This window comes from Lissotriton vulgaris, chromosome 3_1 (genome assembly GCF_964263255.1).
Source record: "Lissotriton vulgaris chromosome 3_1, aLisVul1.2, whole genome shotgun sequence".
In the NCBI taxonomy this organism is placed as follows: Eukaryota; Metazoa; Chordata; class Amphibia; order Caudata; family Salamandridae; genus Lissotriton; species Lissotriton vulgaris.
In genome coordinates this window covers 2011957172-2011973853 of record NC_141689.1, presented here as the reverse complement: position 1 = coordinate 2011973853, position 16682 = coordinate 2011957172, and positions in this window count along the sequence as shown.

Sequence of the window (16682 nt, the reverse complement as noted above, 5' to 3'; positions counted from 1 at the left end):
GCATCATCGCTGATTTTGAAAGACGCGACATCTTCGTGAGGATTGCTCGCCCATTCGAATCCTTCTTTGTTTGTCCGCGTCACGTCAGCTTTGAGATCTCGAAGTGCATCTTGGGTACGACCAGACGTAAGGTCACGTCGGTGGCCATTTTGGATTACGCTTTTAATCTAATTTCACCGTGTTTACATCGCGAATCGATGTGGAGATTGGAACAGCTTCTTAGGGTATTTAGCATTACGATTATTTCTTGGTATTATTTACTTATTCATTTATTTTAAATTGTTACAAAAGGTGCTGCCTGCAATTTTCTTTTTTTTTTCAAGAACCTCAAACCACTTCAACATACATCTCATACTGTAAAGTACTTGTATTTTTGCTTCATTATGCCTGACACTAATGATAGCACAGCAAGTGGAGAAAGACCTGTACATGGGTTGAATTTAAATGCACCCAGAGAATTTTTAGCTATTCCTGGTGATCCTCCTGTTGCATGGCTAGACTGGAAGGAATACTTCATAAATTACGTGGCTAATCTTGAGGATGTTAGTGGTTCATTTTCACCGGAAAGGAAGAAAAGAATTTTATTATTAGGTCTTGGTCCTGAAGGATTAAGAATCTATAATCAACTGGATAAACTAGATAGATCTGCTGGAGATGTTGATGTTTTCAATGCAGCACTATTGGATATGGATGATTATTTACCTCCTTGTGTCTGTATTGCTGTCACCAGACATTCTTTCTTCCAGCGCAAGCAAGAGAAAAGTGAATCAGTTGAAGATTACGTTTCCGCATTAAGAAAATTAGCTGTGAAATGCAAATTCGCCCAACTTCATGATGATCTTATTCGTGATCAAATTGTAATGTACACTAAAACCAAAACCATACAAAACAAGTTGTGGGTTGAAGGTGATGGAACCGTAAAAGAGATCATTGCCATGGTTAAAAAGGCAGAACTTTCTGAACGTTGTGCTAAATCATCTCTTCCTAATGACAACAAAGAGATTGAAGTAGTTAACAAAATTTCTGAGGGTAAAACTTTTGTTAAAAATAACAAAGATTTCAGGTCGGGTAGTATGAAAAGGGAAACCTTTGATTCAAGGAAAAGTTCTGAACCTGTTTGTTACAGATGTGGGAGTCACTCTCATCTGGCTCATTATCCTAAGTGCCCAGCTAAAAATACTAAATGCTTAGTTTGTGGTGTTATGGGGCATTTTGCGAAGGTTTGTAAAAAAAAAAAATGTATAAGAATTACAAAAGCAAAATTGCTTGTATTCAAGAAACTGAACATGATATTAGTTCATCATCTGATGATGAGGTGTTACAGGTACAGAACATAGTTAAAAAAAGGTTGTTTTGAATATTTCTGATGTTGATTCAAGCAAACCTTTCTGTCAAGTCTCTTTAGGGGGAATTCTTACGCAACTTGCTGCAGATTCAGGATCACCCTATACTATTATTAAAAAGCATGTATGGGAAGAGAAATGTATTAACCAGATTGGAAATTGGTTAGAACCCTCTGATATTTCACCTGTGAGCTACACGGACAACACAATTGATATTTTAGGTTTCAGGGTTTTAATTTTTAGATTCAAAGGGAGACATGCTACTTGTAAATTATATGTCTCTAAGGATGGACCATCTGTTTTTGGTTGGAGGGATCAGAGAAGTCTACATATAATTCTGGATCCCAACAGTAAAGAACAGGTTTTGGTTTCCTGTACTAGTGAAGACACTAAGAAATGGGTAATGGATGAATTTCCATCTGTGTTTACAGGAACCATTGGTAAACTGAAAGGTTTTACACACCAAATCAGGTTAAAAGATAATGCAGTCCCTAAAATTCATAAAGCTAGGAATATTCCTATCATCATTAAAGATGAAGTCAAATCTGAATTGGATAAATTGCTAAATTCCAATATTATTGAAACAGTAGAAGCTGCAGAATGGGTTTCTCCGTTGGTCGTCGCACGAAAGGCCAACGGAAAGGCCCGTTTGTGTGTGGATTTGAGATATTTGAACAGCCAAATCTTGGTTGATCAATATCCACTTCCACGTATAGATGAAATGCTGTCACTCACCAAAGCTGCTAAGGTATTTTCCACTTTAGACCTATCTGCAGCCTATCATCAGGTAGTCCTTGACCCTGATAGTAGACATTTAACTTCATTTTCCACTCCGTTTGGTTGTTTTAGGTTTAAAAGAATGCCTTTCGGCTTAGCATCTGCCGCAGCAGTTTTTCAAAGGTTAATGGCTAATCTTTTTGGACACATCAAAGGAGTGATTTTCTTCCAGGACGATATTTTGATCATGGGGAAGGATAAGGCTCACCATGACAGTCTCCTGAGAAAAGTGTTAAAAATTCTAGCAGATAATGGATTAGTCGGGGAACTTAGCAAGTGTAAATTCTCTGAAAGGTCAGTTACGTACCTGGGACATGAAATCTGTGATGGTGGTATTAAACCAAAAGCAAAATTAGTGGAGGCCATTGCTAATTCTCCAGAACCTAAGTCTAAGGATGAGCTCAGATCATTTTTAGGATTAGCTGAGTTTTACTCAAAATTTGTTAACCAGTTTTCACAGAAAACTTTTGATATGCGTGTGTTGATGAAGAACAAATCACCTTTCTTGTGGGATGAAAAGTGTAAGAATGCATTTAAAGAAATTAAGTCTGCAATAATCAATGCACCTATGTTACAAGGATTTGATCCCTTTGCAAAAACTTATCATCCACTGATGCTAGCGGGATTGGTTTGGGTAGTGTTCTGTCACAAGTTTCTGAGCAAGGCAATGAAGTCGTCATAGCGTTTGCTTCTCGTTCTTTATCGCCTTGTGAAGAAAAATACTCTGTTATCGAGCGTGAAACATTGGCTGTTGTGTGGTCAATGGAACATTTTCGCAAATTTATTTGGGGTAAACAATTCATTTTACGCTCTGATCACAAACCCCTAACTAAACTTCTTACCACTGAAGGTTTGAGCAGGGCGTCAGCCAGGATTGCAAGGCTGTCAATGAGGCTTCAGGATTATATGTATACCATAGAATATGTACCTGGAGCGAAGAATGTAGTAGCTGATTTTTTAAGTAGGCTGCCTTTACCCATGAAAGAAATTGATCTAAATTCATGGAATGATTATTGTGTTGCAGGAGTGTTTTCTAGTTCTCAAGGTCTATCAAAAGAAGAATGGGAATCTGAATCTGTTAAAGATACAACACTTGAAGCAATTAAGACCAAAATTAACCAAGGTTGGGTTGCTCAGTCTAAAACCGATGTCCAATATAAACCATTTTGGGAGGTCAAAGATTAACTTAGTGTTGATGGTGTTTTCTTGTGCCGTGGTGATAAACTTGTTCCACCCCTAGGAGTGCGTCAGAAAATTATATCTCTAGGGCATGAGGGACACCCTGGTATATCTAGAACCAAAAAGAATGTAAAAGCTTTGTATTGGTGGCCTGGAATTGATATGGAGATTGAGAGGTCAGTTCGTGATTGTGTTCAGTGTGAGTGTTCTAACAAAAGTCAAAAGACACTCAATCCCCCAATGTCATCTCTTAATTGCCCAAAATTACCCTGGGAGGAGTTAGCTTTAGACATTATGGGGCCAATGACGTGGCAAAATGATTCTGTCAAGTATATTCTTGTTTTAGTTGACTTATTCTCGAGGTGGATTGAATTGAAAGTTGTTGATAGGGTAAATACTGACACCGTTATTACATTTTTGGATGAATGTTTTATCAGGGAAGGTTTACCTGCTTCTATATTGACTGACAACGTTGTTCAGTTCAAGTCCGATGCTATGAGAGTTTTTATGGAATCTACGGGTATAAAACAAAGATTTTCAGCTGTATACCATCCTCAAGGTAATTCTGTAGTTGAGAGAGTTAATAGAGTCATTAAGGGGACATTACAACTTGCCAATAAGAATAGAAAAGACTGGTACAATGAATTGGATAAAATGTTGTGGTCTTATAGAATTACAGTACATGAGACTTGTGGTGAAAGTCCTTTTGGTTTGATGAGAGGCAGATATCCTTATTTCAAGCTGAATCCTGTGTGGATGGGCAGAAGTAGAGAATATATTTGGAATGCTGAGAAAGTTATTGACAACATTTGCAAATCTCAAAACAAGAGTAAATCTTACTATGATAAAAAACATGGGACTAAAGAAACGCATGTTGTCGTTGGTCAATTAGTTAGAGTCAAGTTGACAAGGAAGGTTGGTAAATTGCAGCCTCGTTTTTTGGATCCAAAAATCATAACTAAAGTTATGCGTAACACTGTGATGTTAGATGATGGATCTATTCATCATATGAGTAAGATTGCGTTAGTCAGGTTGTCTGACCCTTTAAAAAAAAGGAGGATGTGGGTGATGTTGGTGAATTTTGGTGGTTATCTCCAGTTGTGCTTTCAGACACAAAGTCTTTTGTTTCCAACAATAGTAGGGCTCTTCAACCTATTGTTCCACAGGTTGACTCTGAGGTCATAGCCGGTTCGTCTGAATCATTACTTCCATCTCCTCAACCTTCATTCCCACACATCCCTTCAAATTCCTGTGTTGACCTTGCACAGGTTTCCAGTGATGTTGATTCTTCTGTTGATAAGGAGCTGCAATTTCAAATTTCCACCAGAAGTGGAAGGAAGATTGTTGCTCCTAAATTCTTAGATGATTATGTTTGTAAATAATTAATTCTCGGTTTGATTTGTGTTTCTTTTTTTTTATCTCTTCTATCTTCTTGTTTATTTTGTATATTTAGGGAGGGGATGTGTAGTGATGCTTATTCTCTTTAGAACTGTGGGCTTGTGCTGTAGAATGTAATATCAGAATGTTTGCATGTCATGTTGTATGATTCTTAGAGTATTGCCAGACCTGTATTTTCTCGTTCAAGCTGGCAGCACCTTTATTACTTACTGCTTCAACTTATCTTCATTAAAACCTTTAAATCAACATCTGCAGTGTTGGAGTTACTACAAGAACCAACAGAAATGTTCAACCTTTTCTCTCCCACCTTACACGTAGGACAATCCTCAACTCAGGAAGAAACCGAGGAGTCCATTTCAGGCCACCAAAAATTCAACTTAAGTCTTTGTTGCGTTAAAGTTTGGCCAAGATGGCCCTCATGCGCTATAGCAATAAGCTTGGACCTCAAATCAACAGGAGGAACAAATTTGTCTCCACTCATTATCACATTGTCCTCACAGACAGATAAATCATCAATAATCTTTAAAAAAGGACAAACAGAGACATGTACACAACTCTCCCTCCACGAACCCAATTTAATTAATTGGATAACTTCTTGCAAAACACTGTCCTTAGACATAACTTCTAACCAATCAACACGTGAAAAGAACTCTCACCAAGAAAAAGAACATCATTAATCCAAGCAATATTTTCCTCTGCACCCTCGAGACTGAAGCCACCATTAGACTGAATATTAGCCACACAGCAAGTCTAGACTCGCAATCTGCTTGGATGTTTTTCCAACCCTGGATATGAGATATGTCGAAATGGTACTCTTGGAGCTTGGAGGCCAACCTCGCCAACCTTGGGGAACTACAGGCTGCACCACCAGGGGAAAGAATTCAGATAAGAGGTTTATGATCAGTCTTTAGATTAAACCGCGTACCCCACAAGTAAGTGCGAAAATGGTGAGCACCCCAAGCAGCGGCCAAAGCCTCTTTCTCAATGACTGAGTAATTCCGTTCACACTGAGAAAGAGTGCGGGAAGCAAAGGCAATAGGCCTCTCCCCATCCCTATGTGGTTGCACAAGAACAGCGCCAAGACCACTTGCACTTGCATCAACCAACAAAGTAGAGACTTTGTTGGTATCAAAAGGCGCAAGAACCTTTGCGCTGCAGATAGCATCCTTGATGTCATTAAAACAGAGTTCAAGTTGGGGCCCCCAAACAAACTTACAACCTTTTTTTAACAGAGCTCTCAAAGGTCAAGTTTTTTCTGAAAATTTCTCTACAAATTTAGAATAATATTCAATCAATCCCATGAAAGAACGTAATTGGTCCTTATCAGCAGAACAAGGGGCAGAACTTATAGCCTCAAGGAGATCTTTTTTCGGCTTAACTCCGCTAGACGATATTTCATGACCTAGATATTCAATGTCTTGAACAAGGAAAGAGCACTTCTCCCTACGCAAGGTACGTCCAGTGTCCCAAATCCTGTGCAAAACATTTTTAAGAACATGATTATGATCGGCCACCGAATCACCAAAAATCAAGATATCATCCTGAAAGAACACTACATTCCTTAACCCCTTGAAAATTTCAGTAACTAACCGTTGAAACACACTCGCCGCCGATATCAAGCCAAAGGGAAGACGAGTGAACTGGAAAATTCCCTCCGGAGCGATAAAGGCGGTGAGGTACTTTGAGGACTCGTGAAGCTTGACCTGATGGTAAGCACTCTTCAGGTCTAGCTTAGAAAAATATTTCGCTCCCTGAAGGGTAGACACCATCTCGGAGATATTAGGCAAGGGAAATGTGTCAGCGACGACACACTTATTCAATGCCCTGAGGTCAACACAGAACCTCCATTTTCCATCAGCTTTTTTAGAAATGACCACCGGAGAAACCCACGCTGATGCCTCCGTGAGTTCTATCACTCCAGACTGAAGCATTTCCTCAATTAACACTTTCACATCGTCACGAATAGAAATGGGAACCCTTCTCACACTGTGCTAAACAGGTAAGCTATTCTTCTTAAGTCTAATGAGGTGGGAGTAACCTCTCAGTTCACCAAGCTCATCTTTGAACACAGAACTAAACTCATTAAGAATACTTTCAAGAGAATCATCTTCCACCACCATGATTTGATTTTTTGCTCTGGGTTTGATGACAATGTATAGATCATACTGATGTACCCAACCAAGGATGGGAGGACCATCAATAGAGACGTACACCTTACCAAATGTAAATCTCTTCTCAAAACAAATTTGAGACTCAAAGAAACCAAGAATTTCAATATTTTGACCGTTGAAACCCGTAGGAGAAATATCACTCTCTTTCAAGCTTAACCCTTCCCAGAAAGTGTCAAAAATAGATTTAGGAATGATGGTATGACGCGACCCTGTGTCCACCATCAATGACACTTCATGAAAACTGCCTTTGGTCTGTTCTGTCTTGGATCCTCGCCAACCACACCAACTTCATCCACCACCACCAAGAGTCTTTCAGCCTCAGTTGTAATATCGCATTCATAGTCATCCACAGTAGCAACTCTTTGCTTAGACTTAGCTTTACACATCTTTGAGAAGTGTCCAATTCTGCCACACTTGAGACACTCCTTGTTTGCAGCGAAGCAAAACCTTGCGTCAGAAGAATGGCTATAGCTTCCGCATCTATTGCACAACTTGTTGGTAGTGAAACTTTTTTTTTGTGGAAATCTTGGTTTATTTTTAACCACAGCAATATTATCGCCTCCACAATGCTCACATTCTGCAGCACTTTTCCTATCAGAAACTACAGAGACTTCTTGTTGAGGACTCAATTTATGAGAATCAAGAACCTTCATACATTTGCTAGATTCTTCAATGACCTTTGCCAAGTCAATGGCATCCTTTAATGAAGGATTCTTTGCAGCCCATAGTCTCTCCTGAATCTTTTTATAAGAGCATTGGACAATTAGCTGATCCCTTATAAGTTCGTCGTTCATGGCACCGAACTTACATTTATTAGACAACTCTCTGAGTCGAGCCAAAAAGTCATCTATGGACTCTGACTCCTTTTGACGCTGAGTGTAAAATTTGTAACGGTTCATGACTAGATTCTCCTCCTTTGAGAATCTGACTTCGAGCCTTGCTAAAGCCTCCTTAAATTCATCATCCATATCCTGGCCATTAGCTCTCAAAGCTATTGGTAAAAATCTGAAAACTCTCTGCCCTTCTTTGCCAAGAGTGCTCAAAAGAATAGCCTTTTTCCTCTTTGCGGAAAATTCTTGTCCATCTAGTGCCTCGAGGTAGTTGTCGAACATAATATACCAATCCTCCCAAGGTATCTCTGGAATACCAGGTTCAGGTAGAAATTGTGGTGGTAAGGTAACAAGGATTTGTTGTGCCATGTTTAGTAAAGTCAAATCAATGGAAAACAGAATGCCAGAAAGAAAAGAAGGTAAGAAAGAACCAAGTGTCCACAAACAACTGATGTTAACAGGAGAACATACCTGAAAATAATAGATCAAACCAAGAAAAAATGTTGTCCTCACGAAGTTGAAGCGAACTGTTGTCAAGGAAACTGGCACAGAAAGAGATTGTAGATTTCTCGAATGAATTGACATAGTCAAAATGGCCGCCACGATAAGTTAATCGAAAACGAGGCTTGGAATAGACTCAATAGGGTAAACAGAGAGTTAAAATGGCCGCCACGGAAGGAGAAATCAAAACGAGGCTTGGAACGCATGCACAGGAGGCTTGGAACGCATGCACAGGAGGCTTGGAGGGCACTAGCGCGATGTCATCATGATCACGAAGAAGCCAATGATGTAGGAACTCACACCAGCGCCTAGCAACAATAGCGGTTGCGGATGCGCTCGCGCTGCGACACCAAGGCTACTCACAATTTTGTGAAAACTTCTTCAGAGAGACACGCTGGCACAGGACAGGAGGTAAAGCTGCACACGATGGGTTCTTTATCTTTTGAAGATCTTTAGCTGTAACGCTGGCACAATTTTAACGATATACCAAAAACGAACAAAAACGTCTTGGAATCGCCGGAAGCCACCAGGAGTACTACTGACCAGCTGCAAATCGTCGCCAAAATTGTAGTAAATACTCAGAAGCTTCCAGTGCATAACAGCTGGTTTATTCCATAGAGAAACAGCAAGACATCTTCAAGAGGAGCTGGCCCGGCACAAACTGTCTCAAGCTAGAATCCCAGGAAGAGTCCAGAGCCACCTACATTCTGGAACATATGAGATAAGGCTACAGGAGGGGTAAACATGGAAACAAAGGTAGGAATAATATACAACAATAAGCATCTCAGACAATATTATTTAATGGGACAGAACCTTTGTTATATATTAAAAACTCTACATTGTCTTCTTTGAGGTTTCCCACTACTTTATTATCCATTAACAGGCTCCATTCTAGTGTTTATCTGCTCTACTGCTACCTCTGTAGGGACCTGAGCTCTAAAACTACAGTTGAGTGATCTGATAGATGTGCTGATATATGTCTAATATTGTGAACTTCCTCTATTAGCACTGTGCTTATAAGAAAGTAATCAATCCTGGGAGCATGCCCACATTTCTTATTCTGAAAGGTATAGTCCCTTTTTCCACCTGCCTTCCTTTTCCACATATCTAGCTCTGATATCATATTTCTCACAGCTAACTTCATCTTTGTTGCATGGCTCAACTTCCTCCTGGAAGATTAATCAAAACGCTAAAGTCCCCTGTCATAATCACTGGGGTGTTACCTCCTAATCATTTCAAGTGGACGGTTTTTTCCATCTACATTTGGGCCATAGTATCCCACTAATGGATATCCTTTATTCAATATTCTTAAATTAGCTATTGTCCACCTCCCAGTGCTGTCAGCTTCATACTCTGCGATTGTTGCGTGAGTATTCTTTCTAACAATTATAGCTAAATCCTTTGTACATCCCCACTGAATAGGCAGAGACCACATGCTGAACCCATGTTTGTGATTTAAACAGATCTACACACTCTTTACACATTAGGTGTGTCTCAGGGTATAAACATTTGTGTGAGGGAGTCTTAACTTTCATCTGCAAACAATTTACGTTCTATGACAAAATTCAGGTTCATCCTTCTTTACCTCTCTCTAAACCTCCCATTGTCTTTTGTAAGCTGGTATGTTTTTGATGCTGACAATTTGGTCTTTAAGGTGTGATTGTGGTTCCTGAGGTTTTTCCGTTTTTTTTGTTTATCCCTTAATGCTCCCATCCCTGTGCTCCTAGTGCCCCCTCTCCTATAAAACCTTGCCCCCCCCATTCCCAACCCATAACCATTCCCAACTTCTATTATACATTTTTATTGTCCTATACAACACCCACATTTTGTTTAGCAGAACATATAGTGCACAGTGACCAAAAGAAAAAAACGTAATAACAACTTTAAATAATATGGAGGGGCTCCTTATTTTATTTCAGAATAATAACAATTTCTCTAATCAACTAGAGCTGTAGCTATCTTATTTTTATTAATCAACCAATTCAACAACCTCTCCACAATTTCTCAAATTATATATTTTGTTGGGGGCGCTAGGTGGCGCACGTGCGGATTGGCCGGAATTGTGTAAGGCTCCCGCAGTCCGGTACTTTTATCCTGCCAAAGATCCTGATTACCTGAATTAAATCGCTGATAGAGAATAGCCATCTGTTTATCAGACTCCGAGGCACCGACAGTGCGACTTTGAAGGGCATCGGTGGCATAATTAATTTGAAAGCGGCGCCCAAAGAGATTACCGCTCAGAGGCTTGGCTCCTAGCAGACCTGGTGGGCGGCGCTGACAGATACGCGAGCTCCGAGGTCCCCTAGTTGGAGTGTAGGCCCCACAACCCGACCGGAAAAGAGAGCATTGTTGCGGTGAGTGAGATACAACGGCAGCGCTGCATGAGGTCCTTTATGACAGGCTCCACACAAGGGGACACGTCGCTAACTGAATGCGACATTGATCTGACTGCACAGACCAGAGGCGGCATAGCGGAGGCCTGAGGAGAGGACGCAACGCGCGTTTGGCACATCGGCCATAAGCAGCGGCGCCATTAATTATCGGCTTGTAAAACAGGACTGGGAGGTGTGTAACACAAGGAGGTGAATGATGGGCAGCACTGAACAGAACGCATTAGGGTCATGCATTACCAGTGTTTTAACACCAATAAGGCCAAATTTGGGTGGCAGTTGCGCTACAGGAGGAGTAATTGGATGGCTGAGTAGCTGCGCGGCGCACGCCATCTCCCACTGAATAAGAGGGGTGAAAACACGCATAGAATCAAAGACGCTGCAAGGAGGCACCCCGATTGAAGTACATATAGCGCTGGGGTCTGAAATATCACTGTTGCAGGACTTAGGCAAGGGGGCACTACAGGGCACTGTTTACGTGTGGGCCAGACAGCGCATAGAGTGCCACTTGCATGTAACACCAATACCTCCTCACAGACGGGACATTGGCAGTCAACCCGGTTGTGCCGAGGACCTTAGAGGTCTAAGCTTATCTGTGTATAAATACGAAGAGGAGCATCTACAAATCGTTTCCGTAAGAGAAAGTGGGGGTAAGTAGATGAAAGCAACCGGGCCTGCAGAAAAAGACGCTGCCCCCCAATGAGACGACAGTCCAATTATTTGAGGATTGCTATACAGCTCATATGCACGGCGTAGTTGTACTGCTACTGCTGTATCCAGGTACTGCTTAGAACACTACGAAAGGAATACCTATCCAGATAGTACACACAGAAGATTGTCCACGCAACCTGCAACTTAAAAGAGGCCCAAATATAGGGGTGTACTCAAAGTGATGGGGAAACCAGATGCAAAACAACTGCGCCTCCAATTCGAGACGAAGAAAACTACTCGCTCGCAACAACCGGAAATGGATAATGGGGCTGAAGCAATGCAGTCGGAATCCACTACTCCAATGGGCGACAACATGAAAACACTGCTGGAGGTACGGCAGGGCTTGGCAACAATAGCAGACAAGATGGACGCTATGAACACTCGTATGGATAACATTGTCCACAAAATTGAAGAGCATGAAGAGCGCATAAAGAAACAGAAGGATGCATCTCTGATACAGAAGACACAACGACAAAACTGCAGAGCACGGTTACCCAAATGGACAAGCTCCTGAAAATCATAGCTGCAAAGAACAAGGACATTGAAGCTAGGAGCCAAAGAAATAACATTAGAATCCTGGGAATACCGGAGAGTGCCAACACAGGCAAAATGGAGACCTACGTAGAGAAGCTGTGCTTGCGGTCATGGAGGTGGAAGCATTATCCTCTCATTTCATAGTAGAGCGAGCCCACCGCGCTTTAGGCCGCAAACCTCCTCCTGGAAATACACTGCGTCCCATCATAGCTTGGCTCCTAAATTACAGGGATCGTCATGCTGCCCTGCGGGTAGCCTCTGATAGGAAACAACTGCACTACGAGGGTGTCCCCCTCACTATTTACCCTGATTTCACAGCTAATGTGCAAGAAGACAGACGCCGCTTCCTCCCTGTGAAACAAAAGCTGAGACAAGCTCACATAGAATATGCGCTGCTCTACCCGGCCCGCCTTCGCATTACGCACCAAGGCAAACAATTGATATTTACCAAACCCCAACAAGCAGAAGAATTCCTAAACGGCTTAAGAAACAGACAGAGACTCTGCAGGCTTTGGACAGCTCACTGGAAATTAACTCACCAGACCTAGGTTGAGAGAGGTGAGATCACAACACCTTTAAGGGGCATGTGGAGCGACAACATGGACAAGATGTATGCCCTATGTGGGTAACCATAACTTGCAATTGCTGCTGACTTCCGATGAAGATGGTAAACGAACATTAATGTCTGCTAGGTACCACTAGACAATTATCACCGGACACCTTCCAGCCCTAGTTAAGGCTGACTGTTCTACCTAGGTACTCTGGGGCAGGAGGGATACCGTTGTGTCACCTAAGCAAGGCCCCCATACGGGAGATCCCCTTGCAATCTAACAAATTGTTATAATTTGTGTTGGACTAAAGCCACTCCTTAATGGAGACTTACAGGTTTGGGACATGGGCGGAGGGAGGGGATGAATTCTCTGGCATGTTTGCGGTGCTTTCAAAATCATCAAGGAGGGAGGAGGAAGATGAGGTCCATTCAGCTTCCTTGCTCAATATAAAAAATCAGGTTTTTGATATTGAGCAAGGAAGCTGAATGGACCCCATCTTCCTCCTCCCTCCTTGATGATTTTGAATTCATAAGCAGCGAACAGCTGTGGGAGTTTTTCCCAAACATTTACTTGAAGATAAGCCTCTCTAGGCTATTAAAATAAATTTCGGAAATTGGGATTTACATCAAGAAATAACTGAAACATCAATGATGGCAGAAAACATTGGACTGAGCTACACTGAGGACGACATTAATGAGATTTTATCTGCACAACTTTCATTACAGAATTCTGAATTGACACAAACATTGGCACAAACCGATGAATGGGATAACCTAACTGAAACAAAAAAGTCAACAAATTAGAACAGCCATCCATGCTATAATAATAACAGAATACCTAAGAGCAAAAGTAGCACCGCGAGGCTTGTAGGTACATAATGAACCACAAATTTTTCTTCATGACCTCGTCTTTAGAAAAGATTGGTCTTCCATTTCATGGAAGTGCACCCGAGACTATTTGGTTTTAATCATTAAAACAGCAGTGAGGCTATCAGATGAGTTATTTGTGAAAATCAAATCAGTGAAGCGGAACTAAAGAAAGTAGTACACATTTCTGTATACAAAAAAAGATTAGAAGAAATAAACAAAGAAATGAGCGAAACAAAAGATTTCATCATGCAAAATAAAATATAAACGTTAGGAAAAGATTTAAAACACTTCAGTCATGAAAGAATGTGCCCATACTCAAAAGAGGACTATACTTTACCAGAACAAGTGTATGATAACGAATCATCAGGATGTGATTCATCCAAAAACTCGGACTGGAGTGGGGATGACTACACCCCTAGGAGAGGAAGGAATCACTTTAGAAACCGACAACCTCGCAGAGCCAGTTGATGGCATAGACCCAATTTTAACAATCACCAAATGCCTTTCTTCCAACCTTATATGCCAAATTATCCAGGATGGCTTAATCCTTATAATCAAGGCATGCAACCACTGCCACATATGATGGGACCACAAATATTGGGACCTCACAATATTCAACTATTAAGTAAGAACGGGGTAAACCCAAAACAACTCAAGGACCAGGGTCGCTAAGTACAGTACAAAGAAAGTGGTCCAAGTGTGTGCAATTATTCTTAAATCATCAGCCCATTTTACATGGAAAAGCGTTCACCACAAATATATAACATTAAGCATTGTTAAACAAAATAAACAATTGAGCTTACAATATTCAAAGTATGATTGTATTTATTTTCACAATCGTGTCCATTGTGAATTGATTACATCACAAGAATGACTTTTCATTATTTAGGTTATATAAGCATAATTTTCAAAGCATCACAGCAATAGTGCTCTTAGTGAAGGAGGGAAGGGATGTGATCGGGTTTGTGAGGGACTGGGTAAAGGTGGTGTGACATTGATAGCATCACATTAAAATTCGTAGGCCTTTACACTTGAGCAAATACATATGTTCCCTAATTACATCACACATAGGTTAGACAAATCCAGTGTAATTTATTCCTATGGTGTCCTGGGTTGGTGCGGTCTACGTTTCGACCCCTAGGGAGTTTGGAAGGGTTATTCTTGCCTCATGTTGGGGTCTTCATCAGGAAGATCAATGTGAGCACCTAAAACATAAAGGCGAGCATTAAATGCTAGTGGTGGACTCTGGTCAACGTAAAAGCTATGAGTAGGGCAGTACCTACATTGGGTGACGGTCAGCGTCTGCACCGTCACTATGTGGGCCAGCGTGGCTCCTAACGATTCTAAACAAGAGAAACATGTTTGAATCTAATTGACTGGCTCATAGGCCAAGCATTCGAGGGAAGAGGAGGAAAGCTGAACGGGGACTTACTTGGGCAATGCTCATGTGGATGAGCATATTCGTGCACCTGTGTCGCGTATATTATCCAGTGAAGGGCGATTCCTTAATTCTTATCTGGCATCATTCTGAAAGGCAGAAAGAAAGGGGGGGAAAGTTCTTCGGTCGCGTCGTTGTGCAGGGTGGAGGCTCGTAGTTTGGCCAGTACAAGCTGAGGTTGTTTAGGCCTGGCCTACCAGGTTGATGGCGAGCCGCTGCAGACCCATAGGAAGTCTATTAGGCTTAGCCGCATTAGTGTCTCAACTAAAATCATACATATGCAGCAGTTCCGCAAGAGAAATTATTCTAGTGGTTGTCGCAAAAGGCAAGTTTGATCGTTCCATGATCGTTTTGGTCAATGGTTGCCAGTTAATCACATACTAATGGCCGGTAGGAAATTCTTGTGTGGTCTAGTGGCTTTTTTTAACCTGGTAGGCCAGGGCTAAACAACCTCAGCTTGTACTGGCCAAACTACGAGCCTCCACCCTGCACAACGACGTGACCTAAGAACTTTCCCCCCCTTTCTTTCTGCCTTTCAGAATGATGCCAGATAAGAATTAAGGAATCGCCCTTCACTGGATAATATACGCGACACAGGTGCACGAATATGCTCATCCACATGAGCATTGCCCAAGTAAATCCCCGTTCAGCTTTCCTCCTCTTCCCTCGAATGCTTGGCCTATGAGCCAGTCAATTAGATTGAAACATGTTTCTCTTGTTTAGAATCGTTAGGAGCCACGCTGGCCCACATAGTGACGGTGCAGACGCTGACCGTCACCCAATGTAGGTACTGCCCTACTCATAGCTTTTACATTGACCAGAGTCCACCACTAGCATTTAATGCTCGCCTTTATGTTTTAGGTGCTCACATTTATCTTCCTGATGAAGACCCCAACATGAGGCAAGAATAACCCTTCCAAACTCCATAGGGGTCGAAACGTAGACCGCACCAACCCAGCACACCATAGGAATAAATTACACTGGATTTGTCTAACCTATGTGTGATGTAATTAGGGAACATATGTATTTGCTCAAGTGTAAAGGTCTACGAATTTTAATGTGATGCTATCAATGTCACCCCACCTTTACCCAGTCCCTCACAAACCCGATCACATCCCTTCCCTCCTTCACTAAGAGCACTATCGCTGTGATGCTTTGAAAATTATGCTTATATAACCCAAATAGTGAAAAGTCATTCTTGTGATGTAATCAATTCACAATGGACACGATTGTGAAAATAAATATAATCATACTTTGAATATTGTAAGCTCAATTGTTTTTTTTGTTTAACAATGCTTAATGTTATATATTTGTGGTGAACTCTTCTCCATGTAAATGGGCTGATGATTTAAGAATAATTGTTCACAATATTCAACAGCGGCCTTTTTTAGGCAGAGGCCAGAACCAATAAAGAGGCCGGGGAAAAGGCGTGACATGGCAAAATCAACAACGGAACATGATGACAAGCAGCATGTCGAAGGAGAAACCAGGGGCAAGCACAATGAATCATTAATAGTAAATTTAACAGACATAGTGCTTACAGAAAATCAGATGAATGTTTTAAATAAAGGTTTAGGATTCGTCCCTACACCGACACTAGACACATTCAAAATGAAATGTGAACTAGCGGAGTTCTGCAGAAAAATAAAATTAATAGCCTTTTTCAGTGAGAAACAAGTGCAATCTCAAAAAAGTGACACCAACTTACGGAGAAAATCAACATTCAATCCTCCGAATAGTATGTGTCAGGCTCCGACACACTTCTCCTCGTGGCTGTGCTGAAATTCCTATACCCACTCTCACGCAACCAACCCGTCACCTGGCATAAATCACAGACCAGTAGGAGGGTTCCGCAATCGCGGGAAAGGAAGGGGACAGCGGGGAGGGAGATCTGAAATGACAAAGACAAGGGATTTAGCTTCACACCCCTCCCTATCTACCCTAGGATACTGAATCATCCTATTGGTGAACAAGACTCTTTTCACACTCT